Below are 25207 nucleotides of genomic sequence, written 5' to 3' on the forward strand. Positions count from 1 at the left end.
TTTGTCGTATTTCAGTTTATTCAAGGCAGGTTTGGGGCAGATAGATTTCCAGTAGTGACAAAACAGAGGCAAAGGCTATCAGCCTTTGATGACCTTTGATACATTTTAATGGCACTAAGGAGCTCCCCAGGGGAACATGAAGCACCTATGCCCAAGCAGCATCCCAGAGGCTAAAGTTTGGTAGAAATGGCCCTAGGATCTTTGCTTTTGAACTGAAAGAACTGCATGAACTCAGACTTTTACAGACATGGTGAGGAAGACATTTTTTTTTCTTTAATTTAACTTATATCACAAATTCTCTGGAGGAGAATGGCGCTTTTTTTTTTTTTTTTAAAGATTCCATTCACTAATTCATGAGAGACACACAGAGAGACACAGGCAGAGGGAGAAACAGGCTCCTTGCAGGGAGCCTGATGCAGGACTCAATCCCAGGACCCCGGGATCATAACCTGAGCCAAAGGTAGACACTCAACCGCTGAGCCACCCAGGCATCCCTTGGAGAATGGCTTTATAGATGAGATTAGTATTAAGAGAATTCTTTACAGAGACTATGGAGAAAACACTTCTGCTGATTAAGGACATATCTAAAAAATAGAGAAAAATGCAAAACTTAAATCACCATGCCAATAGAAAAAAAAGACAGTTCCTGAACCATATCACCTCTTTAAACTCATACCCATTAAGTGATGGAGGAAGGTGGGTGGAGCCAAACCACAGGATACCAAGGCTGCAAGGCACCTGAGAATTCATCTCATCCAGGGCCCTTCTATAGAACATGCACATTATTCTCTGGAGTCTGGCTAACGTACAGTTTCAGGTTCAGCAGATCTGGGTGAGGCTGAGATTGTTCATCTTTAACCAGTACCCAGGGATGCCCAAAGTCACTGGTCCCTGAACCACTGAGTGGCCATTGATTTCACTAACTTGGTGAGAGTGGCTTCCCAAGCTCCTTAATTTGGAGCAAGAGTTCTCAACCTGGGCTAGACTTTAGAATCACCACAGAAGATTTTTAAAAACCCCAGTACCTAGGCTGCACCCCAGACTAATTAAACCAGAATCCTCATGCGTGGGGCCCTGGCATAAGGATGTTTTCAAAGCTCCCAGGTTCTCCAATGTGTAGCTGATGTAGATGCTTCCTTTATCTGGGCTGGGCAAGAGGACCAGGAAGACTGACCCCCCACTCTCTGAGGTCCTGGAAGTTCACAGGAAGGGTGCACACCATGGTGGACTGCCCAAAGTGGAACATTGAGGAATTTGATGTTTTTCCTGAACACACTGAGGGTAGAAGTCAGACAAAGGCCATCTTCAGGGGAAAGTATAGGCTGTGAAGGAACAGGGCTAATGGGGGAACCCCAGGTACTAGGGATATTGTATATTTCTACTAAGGTGAACATGTACATAAAATTCACCAAGCTATAAATATAAGATTTGTGCATGCTATATATTTTCTGTATATAAACTAAACTTGAAGAAAAAAACACTAAAAGTCAAGAAAGATAAACCTATATAACAAGTGAGATGGCTGAAAAAGCATAGAAGCCCAGAAACAGAAAGAACCTCTGTAGATTAACAAGAAAATCACAAGGCAATAGAAGGGAAAATGGAGAAATATATGACTAAAAAATTGGAAAAAATCAGAGAAGCAGTTAACAAAGATGAACCAATGAAGCAAGTCACATTAAATATGCCTACTATAAAATATAATCACTACTGTCAGCTCTTTGCTGGATTTCCTTATGGCTTTTTTCATGGTTTAGTATTGCTTTTATGTTGAATTTCATACAGGTATAGGGACAGCCTCATAATCTTTTCAGGGCTTATCTCAACCTGCCCTGGACTGGATTAAATGTCAACATTGATCAGCTGATACCTGAGAACCTGGAGGGAATATTTCTTCTAACAACACAAACTCTCAGAGGTTTTAAGCAAGGAGAATCCATGAAGTAGCCAGGGGTGGATTAAGTCAAAGACCAAAACAAGACTGACCAAGATATAACTAAAAATAAAATCAGGGCAGCCTGGGTGGTTCAGTGGTTTAGCGCCCTTCAGCCCAGGGCCTGATGCTGGAGACCCGGGATCCAGTCCCACGTCGGGCTCCCTGCATGGAGCCTGGTTCTCCCTCTGCCTCTTTCTCTCTCTCCTCTTTGTGTTTCTCATGAATAAATAAATAAAATCTTTTAAAAAATATAAAAATAAAATCAATGCTAAACTGTAAAATCAAAATTACATCAAAGTATTTCTTCCTCTCTTTGATGTATTGAATATCAAATCCTTTTTTTTTTTTAATTTAAAAAACTATTATTTTTGGAGGAGGGAACCCAGTAAGGGGCCTGTTTTCCCAGATGAGCTAAGCACAGGTGATGACAGGGAAGCTGGTTTCAGAGACATGAAGGCATTGAACACTGCTTATCTCTATAGTGACAGACCCTTCACATGTGTGCCTGCCATGAAAGAGGCTTGGTGTGAAGGTGGGTGGTAGGTGTGTCACAGTAGGTCTCTAGGAACTCTCCTTGCAGGAGCAGGTGCAGCTCCAGGGGCTTGGCAGCCCAGAAAGCAGATGGCAAAGAAGCCAAGGTTGCTCAGGGAAGGGCATCAGAGGTGGTCTGAACGTTATGGTGCAGGTACACCTAGCAAGCCCCTCCTGACTCTGCCTCTTTTACTTGAATGTTGCTCCTGGAAATAAGTCTTATTCATTCACAATGAGATGTAAGTCATAAAATGCCTTCCCCAAGAGGGATGGAAAAGCAGGGACAGAAGTTCATACCATGGTGCAAGTGACTACCTGCATGCAGAAGCCAGAATTGATGCAGAGCTTCAGGACATGAGAGCTTTGATGCCGGGGAGGGGCAGGAAGGAGGACCCTCCAAAGCAGCAAGAGTGGGCCCCGAGCCAAATCACTACCTGCTTTGAATCTGCAGCCCTTAAAATGAGCACAGGGTAAACTCCAGGTCAGCGTTGCTATCATTATTATCATAGAGGGTATCAACGGACTGATCCATCCTTACAAGTCTGGAGTCCCTTTTAGCTGGGTGCTGAGGGAGTGTCGGCAGGTTCTGCGTGTCTCCTAGGCCATTGCAACCAAAGTGGAGAAACAGTCAACACAGGTCCTCTGAAGGGTGAGCCCAGACCCGAGGGGAAATCCTGGTAGGCAGGCAGCCCATCCTCCAGACGGTATGTACTCTGGGGATGCCCGGGACAGAGGCCAGGGAGCAGCACCCCGGGGACTCAGAATGGCTGTCCTCAGCTGTGGAATCCCCTTAGACAGGCCCCTTCCTCTCCCCACCATGCCCCCTGCCCTGGGTGCTGCCAGTGGCTCAGCATATCCACTGCACATACACCCTCCAGAACTGGGGAGACAACCACAGGTGGGTTTGGGGACCCACTGGCCGTATCACAACTAAAACCCTGCTAATCCCCTGACCTTCCGGGACCCCCAAGACACTGTGCCTCCCGGACTAATGCCAGTGCAGAGCCTGTGTCCAGGGCTCCGCCAAAACACCAGATTGCTTTCTTTCCCCGGTACAGTCGACCCGGTCAACAGCTGCTCTTCCCTTGTCCGCACCTGCTCCCTGGAGCCAACCTCACACAGCAGCTGGGATGGCCTTTCACTCCCCAAGGTCAGTGTGTCATCCTTTTGCTCAAAGTCCTTCAGAGAGGGAAATACATCTACTGTTTCAAACCTGCACACTGCTGGGCATAGGTGGGACAACAGCCCCAACTGGGGATGGACAAAGTGGACCGTGTGGCCACCCATCGTTCATGGAGTGCAGCCAGAACGACCCAAGGGACTCATGGCACTCCAGTTATTGGGTTTTGGCCCCACAGTGGTCTTGTCCTGTCTTTGTGGCCCAGCCAACCAGGCCTCCCTCGGTTAGCCATATCTCTGAGCCGCTGCACACACATGGTTCCTCCTCACCTGCCTTCCTTTCTCATCTGGCTGCCTCTGAATACCGGGCCCTAGAGTAGCTCTGGCCTCTCCCCAGAGATATCCCCTTCCTGTCACCCTTGCCACACTTTGGTCTGTCATTTTTGCTGGTTGGCAAGGACAGGGCCACCCCCGAGCAGGTCCCCACTAGTGTCTGCCACGGGCACCCAGCAGACAACCGCAGATACTTGTCCAGCTCCCTGGATGCCTCCTACAGAAGAGGAAGAGTAGCTACCAGTCTACCGGGAGGCTCGGCGAGCAAAGGCAGCTTGGTGAAGCTTTCCTGAGCTGACATTTCCTGATTTGAACAACAGCCATCCAATGGAGAAAAATGAAAAGTCTAGAGCAAAGTGCAAACCTCCGTGGTTTCCCCAGATGTGAGCAGCCCCAGACTCTTTCCACGCACAGTCCCACGGCCTCTACTATAGGGTGAAAGGTGGAGAGCGAAAGACTGGCCAGGGCCGGGACTCTGTGGGCAAAGCACAGAAGTGGGAATCCGCGAAAAGCTCCTGGAGGAACAGGCAGGGCCACCAGAGCTGTTGCGAAAATTATCGGGGTGACTGCGCTCTGGGCAGAGTAAGCCCTACATGGAGTGAGGGGTTGGTGAGCTTCCCGTGGGTGGGTGGGACTGCCACCCCAATGACCCCTTGGCCAAGGATGGAGGCTCAGGGAGCAAACCGCACGGCTGCTCGCAGCAGCCCTGGAAGGTGCCACAGCCCAGAGGAGCCCTTGCTGTGAGTCAGGTTGTGCACAGAGCATCCTTCTCCACTTTCCTACCCTGATCCCCAGTTCATAGAACCAAACCCTGGTGGTACCCTGCAGAATGGCTGCCATTGGAGCCACCGCTTCAACGCTGGGAACAGTGGCTGCGCCTCCCCGCCCTATGTCATACCAATGCTATTTCCTTTTATTATAAATAGGAATTTCACTCAAAGGGGTACAGCCTCATACCCCTTGGCTGCTTTGTACTTTAATCAGAGCTTTCCTGCTGAAAATGTTTATCTTCCAGCAAAGAGGTGCTAATTTTATCTTGCAAAAGTGGATATCTGCTTACGTCCCTTCTACCTTGGAGAAAGATAACCAAAAGCGCATTATGTCATCTAAATACAGCATCCTTGGAGATCAAAAGGCATAATGTATACATCTGCCAAAGTTGATGGAGCGGCCATTGGTGGGCTCTTCCGCCCCGGTTGTATGCGCTTCATTGATAGGCACACTTTGCATTTCTATGAAAGAAACTTCCAAGCCCTCTGTTTGTGCCAGTTGATTTCGGTGATATTGGGAGGTTTTGAAATGAGAATCCAAAATAGATGTGCCCTTCTCACCCCTCTGTGTAAGCCCTCACCACAGGAAATGGCACAGGTTCAAATTTTCGTAATGGAAGCACCGTGGGACTAGATAAGGCATATGTCCCTCACAGTGACGTTCTGATGTTTAAAATATAGTCAAAATGATCCATAGCCAAACTCCACCTGAGCGTATTTGTCTTTTGACACGAGTCCTGCTTCTGGTTCTGGTTCAGTGTTCCTCACTTTCTTGGATCCCATTTTTTTAAGTGTGCACATCCCAACACATACACACACACACATTTGAAATCAATGTCCTCAAAAATAAACATGCTCTTAAGATGGGCATGGGACCCTGATGATTTGTCTATTCCAGTCTAGCAGGAAATCTCATCCTTTGCTTTTCAAAATGTGGTTCCTGGACCACCAGCATCAGCAGCATCTCAGAGTTACCAACACAGGACCCAGGCCCGCCCAGGCCTGCACAATGACGGTCTATAGCATCATCAAGAGGACAAGCTCCTAGTCGGTGCACACAGATAATCGAGAAGCTCTCGGTCCCATTTGTTTCCATTTTAAAACGTGTATCTTCTTGTAATTTGGTTGCTACTCTCTAAATGGACTAACCACTCCTCTGTGCTCCATGACCCAGCGTTTGACTAGCCTAATTTGGGACACTGGGGCCAGGATTCTTAGGGCTTCAGATCGCTCCGTTGGGAGAAGAAATTGATGTGTGCCTACAACTCTGCCCTTGGGAGATGCCCCAGATAGGTCTTCAGTATGCTCCAAAGGATGAAGGCATATAGTTACTTCTTGATGTAATAGTGCTGCATAATAACCAACCACAAAACCTCAGTGTCCTGAGGACAGTAAATGTATGTTGCTCATGTATCTGGGGTGAGCTGCGGGTCAGCTCTGCTCATCTGTGCTGGGTTTGCTCACATTACTGAGATTGGTGGGCTGTGGCTGATTCGGACTGGCCACAGCCAGGACAAATGCGAAATCAACTCAGCCGCATTGTTTCTCATAAACTCAGGCACGTCCTCATGGCATGGCAAAGACACAGGAGAACACATCCCACTGCGGGAGCCCATATCAAGCTCCTACTTTCCTCATGCTGGCTAATGCCCCATTGGCCAAAGCAAGTCATGTGGATGAGGCCAAGGTCCAGGGGTGAAGCATGCTGCCCAGTCCACAGTGGGAGAGCCCTTCACAGTCACACCCAAAGGCATGGATATAGGGAGGAGTGAACAACTGAGACCATAACTTACTGCCTTGAGCGTGTGACCCTCTTAGAGATTTGACTTCCCCGTAATCAGAAGACAGTTCTCTACCTCACAGTAATGCTGAGAGGCTTGGATTAGACAGTGTAGCTAGAGCAGATAGTGTAGTGTCTGCACGAAGGACATGCTTCATAAATGGCAGCCCTTCCTGTAATGACAGTAACAACCAAGGATGATGGCAGGTCTCATATTCCAGCCCCAGGGGCCTGACTCTCCCTATTCCTCATTCTCTACAGAGAACAGATAAATCTATGTTCTGTATTTCAGGGTGGAGGGAGTTGGAGTGTGTGTGTGTGATTCTGTGTGTGTATGTGTGTGTGTGTGTGTGTGTGTGTGTGTGTGTGTAGCCAGATTCCCCAACTCTTGCTTTAGTGAAGCTCATAATGAGGTTGAGGCTCTAGCAAACCCTGATTGCATTATGCAGACACATTTTCCCAATAATAACCACATTCAGAGCGATTGCCCAACACCCAGCTATGATACTGCAGCCGCCCTGGAAAGATCTCAGCTCTCACTACACCTCCCACAAAGATTAAAATGTGGCCATTATTTTAAGAGCCCAGTAGACATTTCCATTAGCCTGAGGGTAACATGAATACACATTTTTCTGCTTTGGGACAGATTTTTGAAATCAATCTTATTGAGGCAAAATTTATTTACAATAAGATGCGTCCATTTCAAATTTTGACAAATGTATATACAATGCAGCCATAACCCCAATGAACATACAGTTTATTTCATTCATTTATATCGCCACAAAAATCCCCATGGCCCCTCTAAATCAATCCTTCTACTCCAGGCTACCCCTCATCTGATGTCAAAGCTATAGATTCATTTCGCCTGTTCTAGAACTTCATTTAAATGGAATTATGCCGTATGTACTCCTCTATCTCACTTCCTCCACACAGGATAATATTTTAAGCTTCATCAATATTGCTTTGCATATCAGAACCTTGCTCCTTTTTATTGCTGAGTATTGCTCCATCATATGGATTTATCACAGATTGTCCATTAATTAACCTGTTGATGGATGTTAGGGTTTTAGGAGGCTTTTGACCACTATCAGTAAAACTGCTCTGATCATTTGCATGCTAGTCCTTTTGTAAGCATGTGTTTTAATTTCTCTCACTTTATTAGAAATTGCCAAGCTGCCTTTCCAAGTGGCTGTCCATTTTATATACCCACCAACAATATATGAGAGTTCCAGTTGTTCCTTATCCCCGCCAACACCTGGTAGCATCAATCTTTAATTTTAGCCATTCTGGTGGGCATGTAATATTTCCACACTAGTTTAAATTTGTGTTTACTAATAACTAATGATGTTGAGCATTTTGTGTGTCTATTGGATATTCTCCTTCTCTTGGTCATTTGTAATTGTCTTTTTAATATCACTTTGTAAGAGTTCTTTTGTATTCTGGACACACAACAATATCTAAGTATATGTATTGTTGCTATTTCCTTCCACCTGATGTTTGCTTTTTCATTTTTTTAAAGATTTATTTTTATTTTATTTATGATAGATACAGAGAGAGAGAGAGAGAGAGGCAGAGACACAGGCAGAGGGAGAAGCAGGCTCCATGCAGGGAGCCCGACACAGGACTCGATCCTGGGACTCCAGGATCGCGCCCTGGGCCAAAGGCAGGCGCCAAACCGCTGAGCCACCCAGGGATCCCCATGCTTTTTCATTTTTAATAATATTTTTTAAATTTTGAATTTCAATTTATCGATTTTTTTTATTTTGTTTTCTGACATGTCTGAGAAGTCTTTGCCTACTCCACGTTTGTGAAGTTTAGAAGCTTCATACTTTTAGCTCTTGCATTTAGATCTTTGATACATTTTATTTATTTATTTTTTTATTTATTCATGAAAGACACACAGAGAGAGAGAGAGAGAGAGGCAGAGACACAGGCAGAGGGAGAAGCAGGCTCCATGCAGGGAGCTCGACGTGGGACTTGATCCCGGAACTCCAGGATCACGCCCTGGGCCAAAGGCAGGCGCTAAACCTCTGAGCCACCCAGGGATTCCCTCTTTGATACATTTTAAATCAATGTTTCTTTATGCTGTGAAGTAGGGATTGGGGTTATTTTTTTTTTTCTCCATTTGACTTTCCAGTTGCTCTTCACCAGGTTGAGCAAGTCACCGTATCACACACTGAAATACTAACAAACATGAGTTGCAAAAATAGGTAATAATCACCAGGACTACATAATTGGGAATGGAAAGATTCGTTCCTTCAGGTGGCTTTACTGCCCTAACAGCTAAAGGCATGTGACAGAGTGTCAGCTAGTGGTCCAGCAGCCATAGGCAAATCTCTTTTCCTTATCTCCCCAGGCAACCACTTTTCAGCCTCTCTTACAGCTAGCAGAGGACACAGTTTGGCCAATGAGCAATAAAAGAAACTATATTGTAAGACTCCTGGAAAACTGTTTTTCTCCCTGATAAAAAGAGTGAGGTTGCTTCTCCATCTGCCTGCCTTTGGAAGCAATCATACAATGATCTGATGCCTAAATAAATACCTGCCCCCTGTGACTATGCTAGAAGGTCAGGAAAACTTGAGAGATGCTACCCAGGGTCCTGCCATCACTAAGAAATTAATTCCACCATAGGATGGAGAACCCCAGACTTCTTATTTGGGGAAATAATCTCTTTATTATGTGTGCTGTATCAGGTGGATATTATTTATAAACCATAACCAGTCCAGAATGAACCTTCTCTAGAGTGAATCAGCTAAAAATTTTCATTACCAATTCTTTCCAAACAAGAGAATTAGGGAAGGTACAAGCCAGGGGACGGGGTCTGCAGAACTTAGTGGAAACACTGCTCAGCCAGGAAGCTATAAGCCTGAGCTTTTGTGCTGCCAGCCTCCCCACATTTCTAGTCTTCCTTCATTTTCTTAGTGTCCCATGCTCCTTCTCTTGTTAGAGACTTCCTTCTGCTTGAAATGCTCTCTTCTACCTCCACCCTTTCCTTTGTCTGGCTGGTACTACTCATTCTTCAGGTCTCAGCTTAAAGATTACTTCCTTTGAGAGTGCTTCCTGATCCCAGGATCATCTCTCCTAAAATCCTGATTTTTTTTCTCACAACAATGATCCCAGTTGAAATTCAGCACCTGATTTGCTATAACCAGTCTCCTCCACTGGAACATAAGCTTCCTGAGTATGGGGATCCAATATGCTTCTTGGTACCCTAGTATGGTGCCTAGCACATCAGAAATCTTAAGCATGTATCTTTAATTGGTTGGATGATGAATGGATGGAGGGGTGGAGGGGTGGAGGGGTGGGTGGATGGATGGAGAGAGGGATGGATGGATGGATGGATGGATAGATGGTTGGATGATGGATGAATGGATAGGTGGGTGGGTGGATGGGTGAATGGATTGAATTGAATTGCATTACCACCAACTTGTTACATGACCTTAGGCAAGTCACTTCCCTTCTAGGTTATAGTTTTCTCATCTGTCATATAAGAGTTTGAACTCCGTGGATCCTAAGAGTCCATCCACTGCCAACTCTTTGTCAAATTCAATCCAGATGCTCAGATGTGGCTTTGTTTGTAAAACTGCCCCCCCCCCATTTATCCATTTACTTTCCACCACTGCTGGTGATGCCGCAATTGTTCCAGAAGCTCGTTCCAAAGAAGCATCCCATGGAGGACAGCTGGAGCTGGTTGCCCTGACTACCCCAAGATGCCGGGTGCAGTGGTTTACAGACATAGGAAGGCCACAATGTCTAGTGGTTTCTCCATGATGCCAAGTCCCTAGTCCCCTTGTTCTGTAATGCGAAAGCAGAATTTTTAGTGGGTTGGTAGTAATTGTCAGAGGAGGCCATACCTATTTGCTTACATTCCAGCACATCTGTTCATCATCACTCACATGGTGGATAAGAAGAGCCTTCTTTGCAGATTAAAGATCTCAACCAGTGCAATTTCCTGCAATGCCTATAATGGGCTTTGACATCTGCATAGCGGGTGCTGCAGGGGTTTAATCCTGAGCACCTGGCTGTACGTGGAAAGCTGTTCTAGAATCCACAGCATGCATATTGTGTATTAAACCCATAGCCTACACACTCATCATAGCCCCCAGTGGGAGCAAAAGCAAAGACAAGTGCCATCACATTTATTTTTTCCCTTTGTCCATGTCCTCAGGGAAGAAACACTGGCTCCTCTGCTACCCCCCTCCAACCACAAGAATCATGACAAGAGGTGACCAATTACTGAGCCTGCTGTACCAGGAACAGTACTGGGGACATTTCATACTTTCCCTCTATACTTCACAATTCTTGATTATGCATTCTCATTTCCATTTGGTAGATGGAGAAACTGAGGCACAGAGGCATGCTCAGATTTGCCCACAGTCACACAGGCCAAACTGGTGGGTCTGAGATTCTAATCCAGATCTGAGCATCCAAGGCAGAGCAAGTGTTCTATTCCTGGTTACCTTCTAATAATAACCTGTGTCAGAAACTAAACAAGGTGTCAGACTGTGGACTCAGAACCAAGTGAGCTGGCTGCTCAGCTGCTTCCCTTGCCTGGGGGTGAGATAGGGGTGAGCAGTTAGACATACACGGGGACCTCCTCTGGGTTCACTGCCGTCCACTCCAGCAGCCTGCAGCTTGAAGGCAGTGCCCCTACCCGAGATTACCATATAGCTCTCTGAAACAGGATTGGAACCATTTTTTTCCATAAATTAAAAGAGGATGCTTAGTAGAAAGAGATTGGGGTGGGCAGAAAACGAGATACTCAGAGCAGCTGCAACATCGTGGGGTAGAAGCTAAGAAAATCTCCAAGATGCCACTTTATAGAGTATTGATGTTGCTTAGCTAACTGCTTCCTCCAACCTTATTGTCCTGTGAGAAAAGTAACCTCCCATGTGTACCAGCTCTTGGTCTTAAATGAGTTACTTGTTGCTGATAGCATTCCTGAGTGATACACAATTTAAGCACCAAAGCACCTGCAACACACCCAGTTCCCTTCACTGGCTGTTGGTAGGAGAAAGGAGGGAGATCTGGATCCTTGACTCACTTTCAGAGCCCCCAGTACTCAAACCTCTGAACTTCGCTCCCAGACCATCTTAGGCAAGCCAACCGATATCCTTTGCTTCTCCCCTACAAAACCCCACCACAAATTCCAACCCCTGCATTGTCAAGGGATCCTTTTCCAGTGGGAATAATAGCCACTGTCTGTTCTCTAGCTGCACTTCCAAATTAAAAACAACCCCCCCACACACAGAAAATCAGAGAGAGAGTTAGCCTCCCCACATTCCCAGCTCAATAAATACAATCAAATGATGGGAGTTGAAAATCAAACAGCCTAGCATTCCATCTGAATCGGGAATCTGTAGCCCAGATCCTCTTGGGTAAAGCATGCCCCATCACCACATCATTACCCAACCCTGCCATTAGGGAAGGCAAACCCGTACTTACAATCACAATGAACGTAATGTGTAACCAGGAGGCAGCTCGCTTCCAGGAAAGGCAGCAGAGCCTTCTCCATCCCCCAGCTGGCCCTGCCAGCCTCCTTCCATCACCAGCTCTTGTTTCTGTGCTCAGCAGAGGTCCCCATGACATCAGAGACCTAAGGTCTCTCTGTCCCTCTGTGTTGTTCTCCTGCTTCCTGCCATGAGAGACACTGTCTTTCTCTGAACGTTGCCTCTTCTCTAACGTTAGCTTTCTTGGATAAGGCTCATTCTGCCTTCAATGGGGACTATAGGTCAAGATCTCAGGGCCAAAGAGTTTATATTTCACCATGAAAATGCACCTTGTTGGCCACCATGAAGGACAAAGAGGAAACTGGCGTCTTCTACGTGGCTTAACAGAGTCTGAGTTAGTGCAGCCAGGCTGAAGGGACAGTGGGTGGTATGTAGCCAGACCCCTCACCACGTCCAGGCCCATTGGCCCACCTACAGTAATGCCATCTAAGGAAAACCTGGAGATCACACATGAGCGTATGAATGTGGATACAGAATGAAGTGTTTTTATAGCAAAGTGCTGGGGACAACCTAAGTGTTCAAGAATACAGAATTGATTTTTTTTAAGTGCAAAAAAAGTATGCAGCCATTAAGAAGTATCTTTGTGAAGAACATTTAATGCAGAGAAAAGTTAATAATTCATATATATGAATGAAACACGCTGAGTGAAACAAGTAATAGAATGAGACACATACTGGATACTACTTATACCCTGTAAGTACCCAAGTATGAGGAACAAGGTGTATCTTTTGCAAGAATGCACTGGATAACTAACCCTCTGAAGGGCATGTACCCAGTAGTGTTCTAAGTACACTGATACCTACCTACTTCTAAGTGCCTGTGCACGCATCCTTTGACACAATTATTACAGCAACCCTCTAAGGCAGGGACCATTTCTATACACTGAGGCTTCAAGCCACCCAGCTCATCAGTATCAGATCTGGGACTCAAAACCAGGAAGTCCAGCTTTTCGATTCTATGCTGCAACAAAAATGTTTGCATTGAATCCATCAGAATGATGGTCAACAGAAAACAAGAAGGAGATGGAAGACGAAAGGAAATAAATAAGCAAACAAGTAAGACGGGGTCCTTCATGGTCCTAAAATGCAACCCTCTCCAACATGAGGTCCTAGGAAGGTGAGGGAAGAAGGAAGACAAACATAGGTATAGGTATAGATACAATACAGGTACAGGCATTTGTACAGGTACAGGTGTAAGTATAGATGCAGAGAGAGACGTAATATAGACGTACAGGTATGCAGGTAGGTATGTTATGTGTATCTGTAAACTTCCCGCTTCCTAGGAAGATATGCCATCCTTGGGATCCCACATCTCCCACCCACCGGCTGCCTTATCCTGGTCACACCAACTTACTCAGGGCTTAGCACTTAACCCATAGGAAAAATAATTCATAAGCTGGCCAGAAATCTCTAACCTCAAAAATGTTCACAAAGGTCATTTGATTCACTCAGGGTCCAGAGAATTTGAACTTAAAAACGTGGAAGGAATGTGCCAGTGAAGGGGATGCCAGGACAGAGGGATGACAGTGTGGAAGGGCCGCTGTGGAGCAGTCCAGGGGATGAGGTGTGTGCCTTCCACAGATGCTGTGAGGTGGGCTGGCTGGGTGCGAAGAACAGGGTCGTGGGGGCTGTGCAGGAGGTGGAAGAAGAAAACCTCCCAGGGCCTGGTGTTCCCCAACACCCCCCTCCCCGGAAGGCGGCCTGGGCTTCTCACTGCACGGCACCAGGCTTCCAAGAGAGAGCATTCCAAGTGTGGAAGCAGAAGCTTCAGATAGATGTCTTCGGACCTGGCTTCCAAATTTCCTCAGGGCACGTGGACCCCGTTCTGCACCCCCATTTCCCCATGAGACACACAAGCATTTGTAACTTCAGATGTCGGCACACCTTCTCCAGCTCCCCCTTGCTGCCTCTGCTCCCTGCTGCCTCTGCTCCCACTTGCAGGCACCCTCCCGTTGGCTGTGAGGCCTCAGGCAGGCGCTACCTGGGCTGGTCACCCCTGCCATGGGCAGGCACGGAGCCACCCCCCAGGCTCTCTGTGTCGTGCCTTCCATGTGCCTCTTACCAGCTCCCCACCGCCACCATCGGCAGGCCGCTTTAACGGTTAATTATGTACACTTTGTACTCAGAGAGGCCAATTCTACACGCTTATTTCTCTCCTTTTTCTCCTCTTAGAGAGAGAAAAAAAACTAAGCTTGACCTGGAAAACACAAAACGCTTGCCCAGTATTAACAATTTGTCTTCATCAACCAGTTAGCACTGGGACAGCATTCCCAAGGGAACTCGGAACTCAGAGCATGAAGCAGTCGGGCTCAACCACAAGCCTGGGAGCGGGCGCTCTGGGCCTGCTTGGTGCTCCGTGGATCTGTGTGGTCTGGGGGGGGGGGCCACTCACTTGTGACCTTAATGCCTCTATTTCCCAGCAAAAGTATAAATATCAATGTCCTTTCCTGGTTGAGGTTTTTCTCCCGCAGATACTCAAATGTTGGACTGAAAATATTTGTCCAAATGTGAAAATGAAACCATAGAAAATCCCATGCATATAGGATAACTGGGTTATCTTTCCCTGTGTGTGTGTGTGTGTGTCTGTGTGTGTGTGTGTGTGCTGTAGAGTCTAAGAAGCAGTGACCCATAGCTACAAGATCAGGGTTCTAATCCAGCCTGCAGAGGAACTAATACGTGGCTTTATGTAAAGCCACTTGACCTCCAGAAACCCCAATTTTCCATGTGTACGAAGAAGAATGCTGGCCCAGATTAGCAGTCCTCAACCTCAGTGGTACATCAGAGTCATCTGGGAAGATTTTTTTGAATACTGATGCCTCTACCCCACCATGGACCCATTAAATCTGAATTTCTGGGTATAGGGCCTGGGCCTTGGATTTTTTTTTTTAATTCCTTAAGTGATTCCCAGTATGCCGCCAGGACTGAGAGCCTCTGAACTGGGTTCATGGTTTTAAAACTATTTTTAATCAGAGATTCAGTTCTTTAAACAAACACACCAGAGGCCCTGTGTGTAGAGCAAATCACATGCAGTTGTTCTGTGTGAAGCTGGAGAGGGACCCAAAGTTCTGCCCACTGAGCCTCTCGTCCCTCCACCATCCAATCTTGGAACCAGCCCCAGGGACCCCTCGAAGCCTTGGAACCTGAGTGTTCTGCTGAGCACGGTTTAAAAACTGTTGGAGACGAGACAATTTCCAAGATTGTTTAAAGATCTAAACTTCTGAAATCATGTGAGAACAGTCAACATCTGGAGCATTATCTGAATCATAAATATCCTCACAAATCTATCTGCTCGATGAAACCTAGTTTCCGCCCTATATCGTGTCTGATTATAGAACCAGGAGCCAACTCGGCCACAGTTGGAAAACTCGGCCAGCTGCTGACTTCCCTGGGTGCTCTTGCCTTGCAGCCGCCCAGGATCTATTCCTCAGAGACCAAGGGTTAGTCCACATGGCAGTGGTTGAGGAGCAGGGTCGCCGGAAATGTCCATGGAGCCATGCAGCTGGGGTATGGAGGGAAATTTACTTGTGTTGCACAAGAAATACAGGAAGCCCATTTTCCAGACTCAATGCGGAGCTTGTGTCATAAGTCGGACCCCAATCAAGAAGTCCCTGTTCTAGCCCTCAACTCTTTAAAACAAACTTCCCTTTGCTGTGCGAGGTCAGAAACATAAAGATGCCAAATACAGCCCTGTAAAGACAGGGTCAGAGTCCCCAGAAGAGTGTCATGTGGGACGCTGAGGAGCAGCAACATGGAGCCATGACAACATGGACAATAGGAAATGTCAGCATCACCATCAAAGCACAGGGCCAGAATCAGCGAGGGGCTATTGAGGCACTTGCCTCACCTGCACCATTTAAGGAGCCACCAAAGAACTCAGTACTCAAGTAAGAAATATTTTTAGTGCCAGATTTCAAAAACTTAAAACTAATGCAAACAATTCTATAATTTAAAAAATGAACATTTTAAATAGAAGATCAGTATTCCTGACTTTTCTTATTGCCACAGGCTCCAATATGGCTCAGGTTAGTAAAAATAGAATCCTTTGGATGGAAATAAAGAAAGTCTCATTCAGCCTATTACTAATGAGATTTCAGGAAAGAAAACCAAAAATACGTCATCATGCCATCAACAACAATGACCACAACTACCACCATTATCAGCATCACCACCATCACCACCACCACCACCATCATCATCATCTTGATCACCATTACCACTATTACCAACACCATCATCACCATTACCACCATCATCACCCTTACCATTGTCATCCAGTGGTTATGATTACTGAGGACTCGCCATGGTCTAGACATAGGTATTCTCTGCATTTACTTTTCACAACCTTTCTGAGAAGAAGAAATTATCACTTGACAGAAGAAGAAATTACCACTTGACAAAGGCCTCAATGGATAGGAATTTATCCAAGTGTGAAAAGAGGAAGTGTGAGGCCCACAGAAAACTGCCTGCAGAACCCAGGAGGTGGCCTGCAAGCAAGAACACTGTCATCCTGGCTAAGGTTTCCACCAGTTCCCTGACCAGGAGTAATAGACACTAATATCACCAAGGCCCACTGGGTGGTATTGATAGTGGCCATGTTTAATTGTGATTATGATAACTTTATAGAAAATAGGACACATGTTTACACTCTGTTATGCACTTGGGCAATTGCTTTTGCAAGTCAGTTGGCTCAGCTCTAAAACAGGAAGAGGGCCTGACTGATGTCCAAGCATCTGAGAACACTACGGTCTGTTCCTCAGCTGCCCACCTCCTCTATGACCAGCCTTTGGGCTGGTCCTTTCCCCTTGACTCTGAGGTTGCAGCTGGGTATTACCTGGGTCTTTCCATGGAAAGGGAGGTAATTGCCCCAAGGCTAATCCTCCTGAGGTATTACCTGGGTCTTTCCCTTTCCCTGGGAAGGGAGGTAATTGCCCCTCAGCTTCTCCTTTAGGCTTTTGTAACTTATCAGGCAACCTTTATAAAGCTTCAGGATAGAGAAGCCTTCCTGCCTTGACAGCCTGGACACTGGTGGGTGTATTAGGCAAGCATATTAGGCCAGATTACTGAATGTGGAATCAAGAAGTCAAGTTTCTGACTCAAGCCCTGAAGATACATTTTTTTCTTAGCACAGCTGCAATGCAGTACACCGCGCATCCCCTCTTGCTCGTTCTTCTAGCAGAGACCTAACAACATGGAAGGTGTAGGGATGACAAAAAGAGAGAGAGACCCATGCTTAGTCAAAGGGCCCCTCATCGTAAAGAAGAGAAAGGGGCAAAGACATGGAGAGAGCAGAAGTCGCCTGAGGCGGGGAGAGTGGGATCCTACCCAAACCCACTTTATTTTATTGTTTGAGGAATTTCCAGGAATCTGGTTAACAGGCCTGACGCCTACGGCTTGGATATATACAAAAGCAAGTGGTCTTAAAATGAACAAAGACAGTGAATGCCACTTAGCTCAGAGCCTAGGCCTTGGCTAGCTGAATCCTATGCTTGTTTTAAGTATAAATTTCAGATACAATCTGGACACTGTGGGGTGGGCATGAGGGGGCAGTGTAGATGACAGTTCTCCCCTTCCTTCCTGGGCACAAGGCTGGGCTGTGTTTTCTAGAATCCTTTGCAGTTAGATATGTTTGATTGCATTATGAGCAGAAGTGGTGCTCTCCCCTTCCACACTTGGCTTGTCAACACTTCCACATGCTACCCTTCCATCCAGGGACCCAAAAGGGTACACAGCCACAGATGCATTCATCCCGGTCCCTGCATGTTGGCATGGAGGAAGGCACTCGGCAGATGTAGTGAGGGAGAAATAGCGCAGATCTGGTTAAAGCCCTGAGATGTTGGGGTCATGAGTTATGGCACTTGATTGGCTCTAATACAGGCAGCAACAGGCATTAATCTGAAGGGATCCAGTTGTCAAACCACCAAATATCAGGAAAGGCAGAATGAGGGCATCTGAGGACCTATGCCACAGGAGTTCAGGCATTACCTTTCTGGAAGTTTCCATCAATGTGGCTCTCCTCAATACTTTCAGATTCTGCTTCTCTCAGTTCAAAGTTTCAGATTCCCAGGAAAATTATTTTTATAGGCTCAGCCCGAGTCAGCTGACCTCCTCTGAGCAACCAACAGGCTTGCAGCTCCAACGGCCCTGCTGGGGCCCAGAAGTGGGTACCAGAGGCTTTTCTTTGGGAAGGGGGATTATAAATTATCAGCCACCCTAAGAGGTATCTGTCCCCCACAGCTTCACCTGAGGATGAAAGGATGTCCACCTGAATCCTTTTCTAACCCCCTCCCCCCAAATCTGTTCTTCCTTCTGTGCTCTTTCTGTGTCTCCTGAGATATAATCCCACCAAACCTTCCAAGGAAGCAGAGTATTTGGAGCTCACCTCACCTCTCCCCCTCAATCCCTGCAGCCAACTGGTCACCAAGAACAACTATCCAAACACCTGCCAATTCATTGCATTTCCAAGGTCCCCATCACTCAGCAATGCTCTCTTAACTCGTCTTCTTCTTCCCTCCCTCCTTGAACCCATCTTCAACCATGATCAAGCACAGGAGATGTACTTGTGTAACCACCAGGACAGCAGGGACCACTTCCATCAGGATGAGATAGTGAGCAATCAGAACAGACACTGGCCACAAGCCATCAGTATAGGCTTATCGGGGATTCCCAGCTCTGATAATACTACTAAAAAACATCTCCCCGATACCTACTAAAGCAGACTACGTGACCACCCTAGAGCCCAGCACTTCCACTCCCAGGTGCATACTCAGAGAAACGAAAGCATACGTTCACCAAAAACATATGTACCAGTGCTCATGCCATCTGTTCGTGATAGCCTTCTATTCTCCACCGACAGGTGAATGAATAAATACACTGTGGCTTGTCGTATAATGGAATGTTATTACTCTGGAAAGAGGAAGAATAAAGTACTAATACTTGCAATAACATGGCTGAATGTTGAGTGAAAGAAGCCAAGCACCCAAGAATATATACTGTATGATTCAGTGCATATAGTTCAAGAGCAGCCAAAATGAAGCTAGGATTTTGATGAAAGTCGGGGGAGTGGTTGCTTCTGGGGAGTTGAGCAACTGGCCGAAAAGTGGCTCCAGGGAGCTTCCTTCTGGGTACTAGAAATATTCTGTGCCTCGACCTAGGTGTATGCGTATTTCAGAATTCATTGAGCTGTACCCTTCAGAACTGGTCACTTCATTATCTATATGTGAACCTTGAGTTAAAGATAAGTCACACGTCTTCCCCGTTCTACCAGCATCAGGGCCTCCCCTTGCCTCCAGGAGAAGGGCCACTTTCTTTAGCAGGGTACAAATCTTCTTCACGACTTCACCCCCTCTTGGCCATGTCCAGCACCCACTTTCCATCAGTTTTCCAGACAAGCTGTGCTCATCGGTGTCTGTGTGCTTTCGTGGGCTATTCCTTCTGTCTAGAATCCATCCTTCCTCCCTGTTGGTGCAGCAAATTCTTCATCATCCTCAAGGCTCATTTCAACTGTCACCTCTCCCTTGAAGCCTGCCCTGATCCAGCAGGGAGAAGACGCTCCTCCCCTTCTGCATGCACTGGTCTTCATGGACCCGTTTTTGTTTCCTGTGGCCACTTTAACAAATGACCACAAACTGGGTGGCTTAAAACAAAATAAGTTTATTTCCTCATGGTTTGAGAGTCCAAAAGTCTGAAATCAAAGTGTCAGCAGGGCTGTGCTCTCCCTGAAGGCTCAAAGGGATCATTGGTTCTGTGCTTTTCTCTTAGCATGTATTTGTGACAGTCCTTGGCTTGTGTGTGCATCATTCCTGTCTCTGTCGCCTCATCCCATGGCCTCATCCCCCATGTCTATCTGCATGTCCTTTCCTGTCTCTTACAAAGATTTCATGGAATTAGGGCCCACCTCCATCCAGCACGATCTCATCTCCATCCTCACCTTAAATTTTGCAAAGATACTATTTCCAAAGGAATCATATCAGATCTGGAGGTTCTGAATGGGGGGGGGGGGGGGGAGGAGGGACTCTTCAACCCACCGCACTCTCTTCCTGTTGCAGTTCCTGTTTGTGATTATCACGTGTCTGTGTCAGGTGATGGTCCTGTCCCTAAGAGTGAGGCTATCTTCATTCTGGACCATCAGCCACTGGTGCCAAGCCCCTCAAGCAAGAACTCCAAGCACATATCCATTAGGTAAGTAATGAACGAGCAATCAGAGTGTGCTCCTCTGTCCGTGCTGTGCTCTAAGCCCTTCTAACTGTGGCTTCACTGGATTCGATATCCTGCCCGTTTGCGCGAATGAGTTCTTCCATCTGAAGGAGTCCGCCAGGAATCAAGAGGAAAGAGAGAAAACTCAGTGGGTTTAATTGCCATCCAGCTTCCTTTTGTTCCAGAAACTCTCAAAGCCAGCAGCCAAATGATTTAGTAAGTCTCAGGAACTCCAAAGCTCTGCCACAGAGGAGCTTGATGGGAAAGATCAGATCAGCACTATTGGTGTGGGCGGAGGGCTGTGAACGTTTTCCAGGGAGCAGATGGAGGGCAGAAGTTGGGGGACTTTTTATGAGTGTTTGCTCCAGCTGTTGGTTGGTGATTTGGTTCCTGGAGCAGCTGGAACCAGGCAACTCGGCCTCCAAATTCCAACCTGCTTGGCAATTACTGAGAAATGGCACAGCCTATAAATTGGGTAATCCCTGCCCACTGTCCCCAGGACCACTGCAAGCCCACGAAGGTGAATACTCAGGCTTGCTGACCTGTGGAGGCACCTGCATTCCTGAGGACCCCAAGCACTCTGTGCTCTTTCTGGGGGGTCTGCAGGAGACACCTAATGTGGGATCTCCAACCAGGCCTCTCTGTCCTACTCTGACCTGTCACTGTAGCCAATTCCTGCCCTGTCTCCTGAGGTCTCAAAGCTGAGCAGCCCTGTGAGTCTGCAGTGTGCTGTCTTCCATGCTAAAACAGGGGAGCTTCTTCCTCCTGTCTCCAGGGACCCAGGTTCCATCCATCTTGTCGGGACACCCAAGGATGGTCCCTATCTTCTGGTTGCTGGGTAAAGAGAGGAAGTGTCAGGAAGGCAATTTCCTTGGAAAAAATGCAGACACTGCATGGTTATTTCCACTCACCTCCTGAAGGTGTGGACGTGGTCACGTTGCTGCATCTAGTTTCAAGGGAGGCTGCAGATGGGTGGCCAGGGGCCCAATGAAAACCCAGGGGCTTTCCTGAAACTAAGGGAACCTTGTGTGTCAACTACACTTCAATCAGAGAAACAAACTAGGGGCTTTATTCATAAAGGAAGAGAGGGAGAAGGATAGTGAGGAGCAGTTAGCATCGTCTGCAGCAGACCTGCCTGTCCAGCAGAGGCTTCATGGAGAGTGCACGCAGGGCAGCTGTGGCGTGCTTGAGGAGTGACAGCAGGAAATGCACACTGGGGTCTTCAACTTGTTTCTCTCTGGTTCTTGGGAAGGGAAGAGACCTCTGCGCACTATTCCCCTTTGGGAGTCACCAAAAAATGACTAAAATTAGGTCAGAGCAAGTGATCTTATACACTGTTGGAGGGTTATAGTTTGCAACAAACTATACAATTTAGAAAATCCTATCAAAAATTTAAATGTACAAATTATTTGATCTAGCAAGTAAATTTCTAAGAATTTATTCTACAGCTATATTCACATAAGAGGCAAAGACATATGTTAAAAATGCTCAGAGCAGCATCATTTGTTATAGTAAGACTGAAAAATACCCCATGTGTCCATCAGTAAGGGGCTGGTTTAATAAATTATACTACATCCATATAGTAAGATACTATGCAGTTGTCAAAAAGAGTAAAGCTTATCTGTGTGGACCAACATAGAACAATCTTCAATATGTATATATACACATTTTAAATTTTAATTTTAATATATATTTAATTAATATATAGTTGTATATTACTACATGTATTTAATATACATATAGTTATATATTATTATATATTTTGTTATTTATTATTCATATATATGTTATTAAATCTGTTATCTGCTTAATACACAAATACGTATGATATATTATTTATATATTATGTATATATTATTATATATTCATATATTGTATTTAATATATATTCTATATCTTAATACATTTATATATTACAACATACTTAATACACATATCTTTAATATATATGTATATATTACTTATACATATATATTTTATCTGTGTGTCTATTACATGTATTTATATATACATATGTGTATTACATATACATATATGTAATAAATTTTATATATATGTATACAACAAAAAGCCAGGTAGAGAGGAGAGCAAATAGTATATTTCTGTGTGCGTGGTGGGGTGTTGGAGGGCATGTGTCCTACATGCCTGCATGTGCGTGGCCCGTCGAAATGTTGCACAAGGCAGTGGCAATGCTGGTGGGCTCCGGGTGGAGATACAGAGTCTGGAACAGGGGAGAGAATTTCTTCTATCTACTCCGCTTTGTACATGCTGATCTTTGTGACCTTGTGTACAAATCACCTCGTCTTATTTTAAAAGCCAGGCAGATAAATGAATAGGTCAATGGTGGGATTTAAAGATTCTTAGAGACGAAAACTTCTATTTCAGGTGGCCCCCTCCCTGCTGGGGTGACCTGCACCGTCACCTGCAGGTTCCCCAGCAGAGCTCATCCGCAGCCCGGCCAGGGGCCCCACTGCCTGGACAGATGCTCAGCTCTGGAAAACATCGCAGTGACTCTACTGTTTACGGAACCCAAATGCAGCAGCCGCCCGAGGGAAACTTCCCAGATCCCTAGGCAGGCTTCTGTCCCAGGAGTGGTTTCACTGCTACGCAGCTGTAACTGCAGTGTTCGTGGGGTCTCCACAGCCACATTAGAGCTGCTTTGTCCAGAAAACAGAGATTCCAAAGACTTTTTAGGACACAAAACACTGTCTGTGCAGTGATTCCACACATTACAAACCAACAGCATCAACAACAAAAACAAACGAGAAAACAAAATGACAGAAATAAAACCCTAAAGCTGGCATGTCTGGGATAATATGGGCTAAGGTGCCCATGTGGCTTGTTTTTAAACTGTAGATAGTGTTTTCTGTTTTCTTCTTTTTGATGATCTACAGTTTTTCGTTGTTCTGAAATGAACAGACAGCAAGGAACGGTAGCAGAGAAATTGATTTTTCCCTGGCTATGTCAAAATATAATTCACAGAGCACACAACTCACACTGCTGAAGTATGCAATTCCGTGATTTTCAGCCTCCTCAGTGACATGAGAGGCCACCACCACACTCAGTGGTGGAAATTTTCTTTAGTGGTTTGTGCTCGCTGTCTCTACCCGTTTTCCTGTGGCCCTGCATCTGGGCATCTGCCTCTTGTGGACACTTTGTACTGAGGGGGTCACTCTTAGAGGTCCTTGGTGTCTGGCTTTTTTCACTTAGCAAAACATTTTCAAGATCCATGCTGTCAGCATGTGTCCTTACCTTGTTCCTTTTTACCCACCATATAATACTCCACCGAGCAAACCATTCCACTAACTTTTTTAAATCTCAGAATTTGCACAGCAGCTGTGAAAATAGCAACTCTATTGTATTTGCCCAGCACCTACCACTTCTCTAGATTCTCAGTCTCCTTTTTGGGTGGCCAGCCAGGACCTCCCCATTCATTCTCCCCTCAATATGAGCTTTTCAGATACAGCAGCTCACATTTCACCTTTGGCTGTGGATTCGAGTCCAGACAAGTGGACTGAATTCATCATCATCATCATCATCATCATCATCAGACGTTTGGGGTCTTGCTGTTCATTGAACCTGCCCCTGTGCTATAGCTGTCAGTCTTTGGGAGGAAAATAGGATGAGGGACACAGAGTATGGGCGGTCAGAGAAACAGCTGCACCTGAGAGAAGGCAAGGTGGTCAGGCGAGAGCAATATGTGAGGAGATGTGTGCCACCTCCTTCAGGAAGACTTTCCCAACTGTCCTTGTCCATAGTGACCTGGGAATCTCAATAACTGAGACTCAAATATCGACTGAGTCATCTGCATGCCTTGGGCAATTTACTTCCCTTCTCTATACCCCAGTTTCCTTATTTGTCATCCACATCACATTTTCCAGACTTGACCACAGCAGTATGCATCCATCGTGCATGCCTACGATGTGACCCTCCTTCCGGGGAGAGCTGGGGTCCATGTTCTCTCTGTTTGAGTCTGGGTGGGCCTGTGACCCAGCGATAGCACTGCTGCTCCCACCTTTTCCTGGAACACTCGTGTGTGGGGCACAGGGCCACCATGTTGTGAGGAAGCCCAAGCCCTGTGAGGAACATCTGAGACTTGAGGTCATCCCAGCCCAGGTGGGAGCCATTAGTTGATTTAACCTCCCTTACCCCTCGCCAGTCACGGAGGCTTCCCAGCTGAAGCCCTGGCTACAGCAGAGCACAGACAAGTCATCTCCACCGTGCTGCGTCCAAATTCCTGACCCACAGAGGCCATGAGCCTAGTAAATTCAGTGTTGTTTCAGGCCAATGAGTTGGGGAGTTGGAGGTGCTCTATGTAATAGCAACTGCAGGAGGATGGAGAGAGGCCAAACCACAGACTTCAGTGGAAGAGCCTGATGAAGGAGGAGTCACCAAGTCTCAGTCTTCCTTCTTCCCCGTCTCCTTCAAACTTCTATGCTTTCTGTTCTCCAGATAACAGGAGCTCAAGACTCACAAACATTAACGAGAATTTTATCAAAATGTATCATGCCCTCAGCTGGATTGTGGGCATCTTGAAGGCAAGAAGCATGCTTGGCTCATCTCCTGTAGAGCAGGTCTGGCTGGGTCACACCTAGAAAGCAGAGACCTGACCGCACTCCTCTCTGTAACCCCGATGCCCAGAGCATAGTAGGTGCTCAATCAATTCTAGTCTGCGACTTGGACATAAACAATGATCATTTCTCTTAAAGAGCTTTGAACTTTTTCCCTCTTCATTGGATTTTTTTTTCTCAAGAATTCTTTACTTTTTAAAGGATAATGTGGTAATTCAAGCCAACCCTGGACTATCTGTTTAATCTTCTTTCCCCTAAATATTAGCTCAGTGGGAAAAGGAGCCTAACCTCTCTGTATATTTTTCTCTGTGTATACTTTTGGCCAGAAGACTGGAAAACCCAAGACTAAAGCAAGATGCTCAGAGATTCCGGGAAAAGACGGAGAGAAAGCTCCAGCCAAGGAAGGAATAGGGGTGTCAGGGGGGCAAGGACAGATGTCACACATCTTCTCTAGAAGGACTCTGT

At 46.1% G+C, this 25207-nt stretch overlaps 1 long non-coding RNA gene across 3 annotated transcripts in view; it reads left to right on the top strand.

Moving 5' to 3' along the window:
* LOC106558853 overlaps positions 1-25207 on the top strand; it is an 81747-nt gene that overhangs the window by 8177 nt on the left and 48363 nt on the right. For all 3 annotated transcript variants that reach the window (XR_005359977.1, XR_005359978.1, XR_005359980.1), the window contains exon 3: positions 20024-20156. This is a non-coding gene — a long non-coding RNA (uncharacterized LOC106558853). The remainder of the gene's footprint in view (positions 1-20023; positions 20157-25207) is intronic.

The sequence above is a fragment of the Canis lupus genome, chromosome 5, assembly GCF_011100685.1.
Source record: "Canis lupus familiaris isolate Mischka breed German Shepherd chromosome 5, alternate assembly UU_Cfam_GSD_1.0, whole genome shotgun sequence".
Lineage (NCBI taxonomy): Eukaryota > Metazoa > Chordata > Mammalia > Carnivora > Canidae > Canis > Canis lupus.